Here is a 7023-nt window from a genome sequence, read left to right on the forward strand (position 1 = left end):
TAGAATCTGCAAAACACTGGATAATGTAGACTAACTTGGAGGATATTATGATGAGTGAAATATGTCAATCACAGTAGAACAAATAGTGTATTAGTCTGTTATTGTAAAAGTCAAGGAAAGGTTTATCTATTGAAGGAAATTTCTTTGTTGGTTACCAGGGGTGTGAGGGGAAGGTAGGGGATGCTGTTAGGTAATTAGAGACAAGTATTTATTTGGATGAAGAGAAGGGTGATGTGTACCAAATGTGATTAATCACCATGGTGTGATTGAGGAAGAGGAAGACAGAGAGAGGTACATGGGAGGTAGAGACAACCAAGATGAACTCTTTTGCATATACAATAAACTTAAAAAAAAATTAAAAATAAAACAAAAATCCTCACAACTAGACCAATAATCAACATCACAATAAATAGAGATAAGATTTAAGTTATCAAAGATTTCATTTTATTTGGATCCACAATAAATACCTGTGGCAGTGAAATATGTGTGTCAACTTAGCTGGGCAGCTGAATGTCATTATTCCCCATGGTAAGATTGGTAATTAACTCCATGGAGGAATCTATTGGAGCAGCTGAGTAGCTGCTTTGGGTATGTGGTCTGGTTCCCATATGTAAGAAACAGCTTTTGGAATGGTCTCTAGCTTATGACATACTTGAACCTTGCATGTAGCTGTGTCATTGTTCAGCAGCCTGCCATGCTTTGACAACCTTGGGACTTTCAATGGACTTGAATTAATGGCTTGTTGTGTGGTTTGGTAACATCAGGACAGTGCCTTTTTACTTGTTAACCCTGGGCTTGTCAGCCTCAGCAGCCAGCAGCTGAGTGAAGACAAGCCTCCAGCTTCAGTGGGCCGGGAGCAGGAGGCAGAGCTGAAGCCCAAGGTTCTTGGGCTTTCACCCAGCCTCTAGAGCCTGGCACTTTGAACTTGGACTTATTTGAAAGAATAAACTTCTATTTATTAACGTCATCCCCTTTGTGGTATATTCTTGTCAGAGTAGCATTAGGTAACCAAAACAATACCTATAGAAGCAGCAGTGAAGAAATCTGATGTCATATTGCACTGAGTAAGTTTGCTGCAAAACACCTCTTTAAAGTGTTAAGGAACAAAGATGTCACTATGAAGACTAAAGTGCACCTCACCCAACCTATAGTATTTTCAATTTCCTCATATTCCCATGAAAGCTGGACAGTAAGTAAGGAAGACTGAAGAACAGTTGGTGCTTTTTTTGAAAAAAAAAATCATTTTATTGAAATATAGTTTATGTACAGTGAAATACACAAAACTAAAGTGACATGGGTCAATCCTTTTTTTTTTTTTGCAGTGTTCCCTCCCCTCCCCTCCCACCCCTGGCAACCAACAAAGAATATTTTCCTCCATATATAAACCTTTCCTTGACCCTCCACAACAATGAATTAATACTGTATTTGTCTTGTGATTGACTTATTTCACTCAACATAATGTCCTCCAAGTTCTTCCATATTATGTGGTGTTTTGCAGACTCTACATTATTCTTTAGTGCTACATAGCATTCCATTCTGTGTATGTACCATAGTTTGGTCATCCACTTTTCTGCTGAAGGGCATGTAGGTTGTTTTCATCTTTAAGCTCTTGTAAATAATGATGCGATGAACATGAGTGTGCATATATCTGTTCCTGTCCTGGCTCTCACCTCTCTATGATATATACCTAGTAAGGGATTGCTGGGTCAAATGGTGTCTCCAATTTCAGTTTTCTAAGGAATTGCCATATCACTTTCCACAGTAGTTTTATCACTTTATAGTCCCACCAGCAGTGTATGAGAGTCCAAATCTCTTCACATCCCTGCCAGCATTTGTTATTTTCTGTCTCATTGAACCTTGCTATCAGTGCTGGGGTGAGGCAGTATCTTATTGTTGTTTTGATTTGCATCTCTCTGATGGCCAATGATTGTGGATGTCTCTTCATGTATTAGTTGGCCACCTGAATATCCTCCTTGGTGAAGTGTCTATTCGTGTCTTCTGCCCATTTTTCAATTGGATTGTTAATACCTTTGCTGTTGAGGCATTGGAGTTTTCTATAAATCTTAGAGATAAGTCCCTTGTCAGATATGTAATTATTGGCAAATATGAATTTGTTGCTGTCATTTTTGTTATGTGCTTTTTCCTGGTGTTGATTTATTTTTTCCATATAATTTTCTCTGCTGAGTTCATTTTGTTTATGAATCATGTTATCATTTCCTTTGTTGCTATTGTTTTAGTATTTGCTAAATATCTGTGCTGGTCCTTTTTTATTTTGATGTGAAGGTTTATCATTTTTTCTTTGAGGTTACCCTGTGTTTATAGTTTTCTTCCCAAGTTTAGAACAGTCCGTTCTATCTTCTGGTTGTCTTTATTTTCCAACCATCTAGAAGTTCAGTAATGACACAGTATTTTCCCTCTTTTTGGTTTGTAGTTGTCTTCATTTGTCAATTGATGTCTCTGGTTCCCTGTTTACAATCTTGTAGGCTTATTTACTTTGGATACTTCCATGACTGGGTTGGTTCATGGGTTATATCATCACGTGTGTTAATGCTCAGTTGTTGTTGGCTATTGTTGCTTCTCTGTCCAAAGGATTCCCTTTAACATCTCTTGTAAGGTTGGTCTGGTTTTAACAAATTCCCTTACCCTTAATTTGGTTTTAACAAATTTCTGCTTATTTGGAAATGTCCTAATTTCACCATCATATTTGAGGGACAGTTTTCTTGGGTACATAATTCTTGGTTGGACATTTTTCTCTTTCAGGGTTTTATATATACCATCCCATTGTCTTCTCACCTGCATGGTTTCTGCCGAGAAATCCAAGTTTAGTCTTATTGGTTGCCCTTTGTAGGTAACTTTTAATTTTTCCTTTACTGCTCTCATGATTCTTTCTTTGTCTTTGGTTTTGGTGAGTTTGATGATGATATGTCTTGGTGATTTTCTTTTGAGGTCTATCTGTTGGGGTTAGTTGGACTTCCTGAATGGATATATTCTCGTCTTTCATCATACCGGGAAAATTCTCTTCCAACAAATCTTCAACAATTTTCTCAGTGGTTTTATTTGTCAATTCCTGTTGTCGAATTCTGATTACACATAGGTTATTCCTTTTGATGGTACCCCACATTTACCTTAGGCTTTCTTCATTTTTTCCTGATCTTTTTTCTGATTTATCCCTTTCCAAAGAAGTGTTCAGATATTTCCCTTCAATCTCTTCAATTCTGTCTTCTATTGATTCAATTCTGTTCCTTTGCCCATTCCATGTCTTATCTATTCTGAAAATTTAGTATTAATCTTCTGAATTTCTGTGTGTAGATTTTATATAATTTCTAATTTTTCACTTATTTTGTCATTTTGTTCTTTTATTGTTTTTTGAAATAGTTCTAGGTTTTTCTATGTGTTTTTCTTGATCTGCCTCTCAATTTGTTGAAGAAACCTAAGTATACTTTTGATTTCCTTATCCAGGAGTTCCAATACTACATCTTCCTCAGGGACATATTTTAGATCTATATCCTGGTCCCTTGCTTCTCCTGCTTTATCTTGCTTCCTTATGTGGACTGTGATGTTCTGTTTTCACTGAGGCATTGTGACATTTTTGTGTTTATATTTAATTGGTGATTGCATGTGGGAGTGATTTGCCCACAATTTTCATTTTCTTTCTTTTGTTTGTGTTTTATCTACTCATGCAGGGGACTGTGCTGTGCTTCTCTATTCACTAGTTGATAGCACTTATACACTTACCATTAATTTTCTTTTCTGTTGGCAGCCTCTTGTATGTCCTTGCCAACCTTGGCTAACAGAGCCTATTTCTGGGTCCCTGGAATCCAAATGAGAATGCTATCCCTTTAAAATCCAAAATAGTTGCCACTTGTAAAGATTCAAAACAGCTGCACCCTTGGTCACTTTAAATATCCAAAATGGCTGCCACATGTAAACAATCAATATGGCTGCACCCTCCGGACAGTGAAAAGTCAATAGCTCAGGTTGTCTCCCTCCTTGCTTTTTCCCTTATTAGTCATTGGCCACCAGAACAGTCATCCTTCCACCCCTTGGTGACCAGGGCTGATCTTTAGGTCAATTCTCAGGTCCCAACACCACTTGGAAATAATCAGGCTATTGGTCCCGTCAGAGTAGCTGACAGTCGTGCTCTGACTGTCTCTGTACTCACTATTTTCATTCAGGTTTTTCCACTAGTTGGTGCCTAATCCACTTCTGTATAATTCCTTTCAAAGCTCAGGCTCCAGGATTGTCTTGTGTATCTCTGTCAATTGTTTTTTCTTTTCTTTGTTGAAGAAGGTCTGTGTCACTTATCTGACTATTCCTCCATCTTACCAAAAGTCCAGCAGTTGGTGCCTTTGAATTGTGGTTTTGGCAAAAAATACGTAAAATACCATGGACTTCCAGAAGTATGAACAAATCTGTCCTGGAAGAAGTGCAGTCAGAAAGCTTCTAGAAAGTGAGCATTGCCAAACTTTGTCTTACCTACTGGGATATCTTGCTTGGTAAAGTAGAGTTAGTGCAGTAGTGAAAGATCCTCAATGTGATGGATTGACAGAGCAGCTGCAATAACAGGCTCTAGTAAGCATTGTGAGGATAGGGTGGGAGTGGACAGTGTTTTGTTCTGTTGTACATAGGGTCAGTATGCGTGGTAGCTCACTTTATGGCACCTAAAAACAAGATTTTTTTTTTTTTTTACCTGAAATCTACCCATCTAAAGTTAGTGTTTGCTGTAGATCTAATGGTTTGAAAAGACTTTCTGCATGCATTGTAGTCAAGGTAATATTTGCCCTACTGAATTTTATCATATGGTCTGATTATTAGGACAGTGTATGAATATAACAGAAAACATATATGTGTTTTTCTTATTAAAAATTTTACATTACTTTGGCAAGCTTTGGATAAAGAGTAGGTTGGTAATTATTCTTATCATTGAAATTGATATTTTTAATTTCTATTACTTAATACCATATGAATAGGAGCTGTCCCATCAGCACCTAGCAACAACAGCAAGACCACCACCAATAATAATACCTTATGAGAGTTTCATAATGGGACAATATCTTTATTATTCACCAGAAAAAAAAATATGTAGTTCAGAAGTTTATATACTTTGAAAGGATAATTATTAAACAGAACTAGTGCCAATTTTGTTTCTAAATTGAGAATAGTATTAGAACCCAAATCATTATATGGATTGGAGTAGTATGTGATACCCAAAAACCCCAGTCTACTGCCATCAAGTAGATTCCAACTCATAGTGACACTGCAGGGCAGAGTAGAACTATACCATAAGGTTTCCAAGGTAAATCTTCACAGAAGTAGACTGTCTCATCTTTCTCCTGAGGAGGAGATGGTAGATTCGAACTGCTTATCTTTTGGTTAGCAGCCAAATGGTTTAACCACTGAACCACTGTAGCTCTTTAGTAAGTGATACTTGATATTAAATACAATAAGAGGTATAAAATGCTTTGAACAGTTTAGGCACACAGTGAGGGCTTGATAAGTTTTGGTTCTACTCTATGGCTGAAAGATCTTTATTTTACTTATTCTTCCCTAAAATACACACAAAGTTCTATCTCCATAACTCATCTTATCTCCTCTATGTGTCCCATTACCTGAACAATTTTTAAAAGAATATATATAAAATATATTCAGTTAATCTAGTAAACATAAACTTTTGCAATTATGAAAATAGTATCTTTAGACAAAAGTGAATTCTATTTTGGTAAGTTGCATCCTCAAAATAATCTCACTACCATCGAGTCAATATGATTCATTGCAATCTCTCCTTGGGTTTTCAAGGCAGTATCTTTACAAAAGTAGATTGCCAATTCTTCCTTCCAAGGAGTGGCTGGTGGGATTGAACCACCAGCCTTCTGGTTAGCAGTTCTAAGTTGCATAGTGTCAAATATTTACCCTTTCCTCCTGATCTTTTAGAAGTGATGATGGGTGTATGAGAATGGATGCTAATGATGGAAGGCATTGATTGTTAGAGCACTGTGATGTCTGGGACCTCTTATCCATCTCTGAGGCAAAACTGCCATAGATTGTAAATACTTTTGACTCAGGTCCTGAATGCAACTAGTTCTCTCTGGCATTTTGGGGTGGCATGTAATATATATATATATACTGTAGAACAGAATTTTATATACTTTGAAAGGATAACTATATACATATAATTTGGTAAAATATGCATATTATAAAACTTACCACAACCATCACCAGTATCTAGTTCCAAAACTTTTTCATTACCCCAAATGGAAACCCAATGACCAGTAAGCAGTTACTCCCCATTCCTTCTAACTCCTGGAAACCACCAATCTGCATTCTGTCTCTATGGATTTGCCTATTCCGATGTTTCACAAAAATGACATTATACAATATGTGATCTTTTGTGTCTGGCTTCTTTTACTTAACATAATATTTTCAAAGTTCATCTACATTGTAGCATGTATCAGTGTTTCATTACTCTTTATGGCTGAATAATATTCCATTTTATGGTTACACAGCATTTTGTTTATCCACTCAACCACTGATGGACATTTAACTATTAGAATAGAGCTGCTTTGAACATTTGTGTATAAGTTTTTGCTTGAACAGCTCTTTTTAATTCTTTTGGATATATCCCTAGGAGTGGAATTGCTGAGCAATATAGTTTAAAATTCTATGTTTAATTTATTGGGGACACTGCTAGACTGTCTTCTACAGCAGCAGCTGCACCATTTTATATTCCCACCCAAATGTGGGTTCTAATTTTTCCACATTTTTGCCAATACTTCTTTTTGGTTGTTTGATTCTGTTTTGTTTTTAAATTATAGCCAGACCAGAAGACATGGAACAGGGATATCATTGCTGATGTCAGATGGATGGATCTTGGCTCAAAGCAAAGTTTACCAGAAAGATGTTTCCTTGTGTTTTATTGACTATGCAAAAACATTCAATTGTGTGGATCATAACAAATTGTGGATAACATTGAGAAGAATGGGAATTCCCAAACACTTGATTGTACTCATGAGGAACCTGTACATA

This window comes from Orycteropus afer, unplaced genomic scaffold (assembly GCF_000298275.1).
Source record: "Orycteropus afer afer isolate SDZICR_OR568_19922 unplaced genomic scaffold, OryAfe1.0 scaffold00215, whole genome shotgun sequence".
NCBI lineage: Eukaryota > Metazoa > Chordata > Mammalia > Tubulidentata > Orycteropodidae > Orycteropus > Orycteropus afer.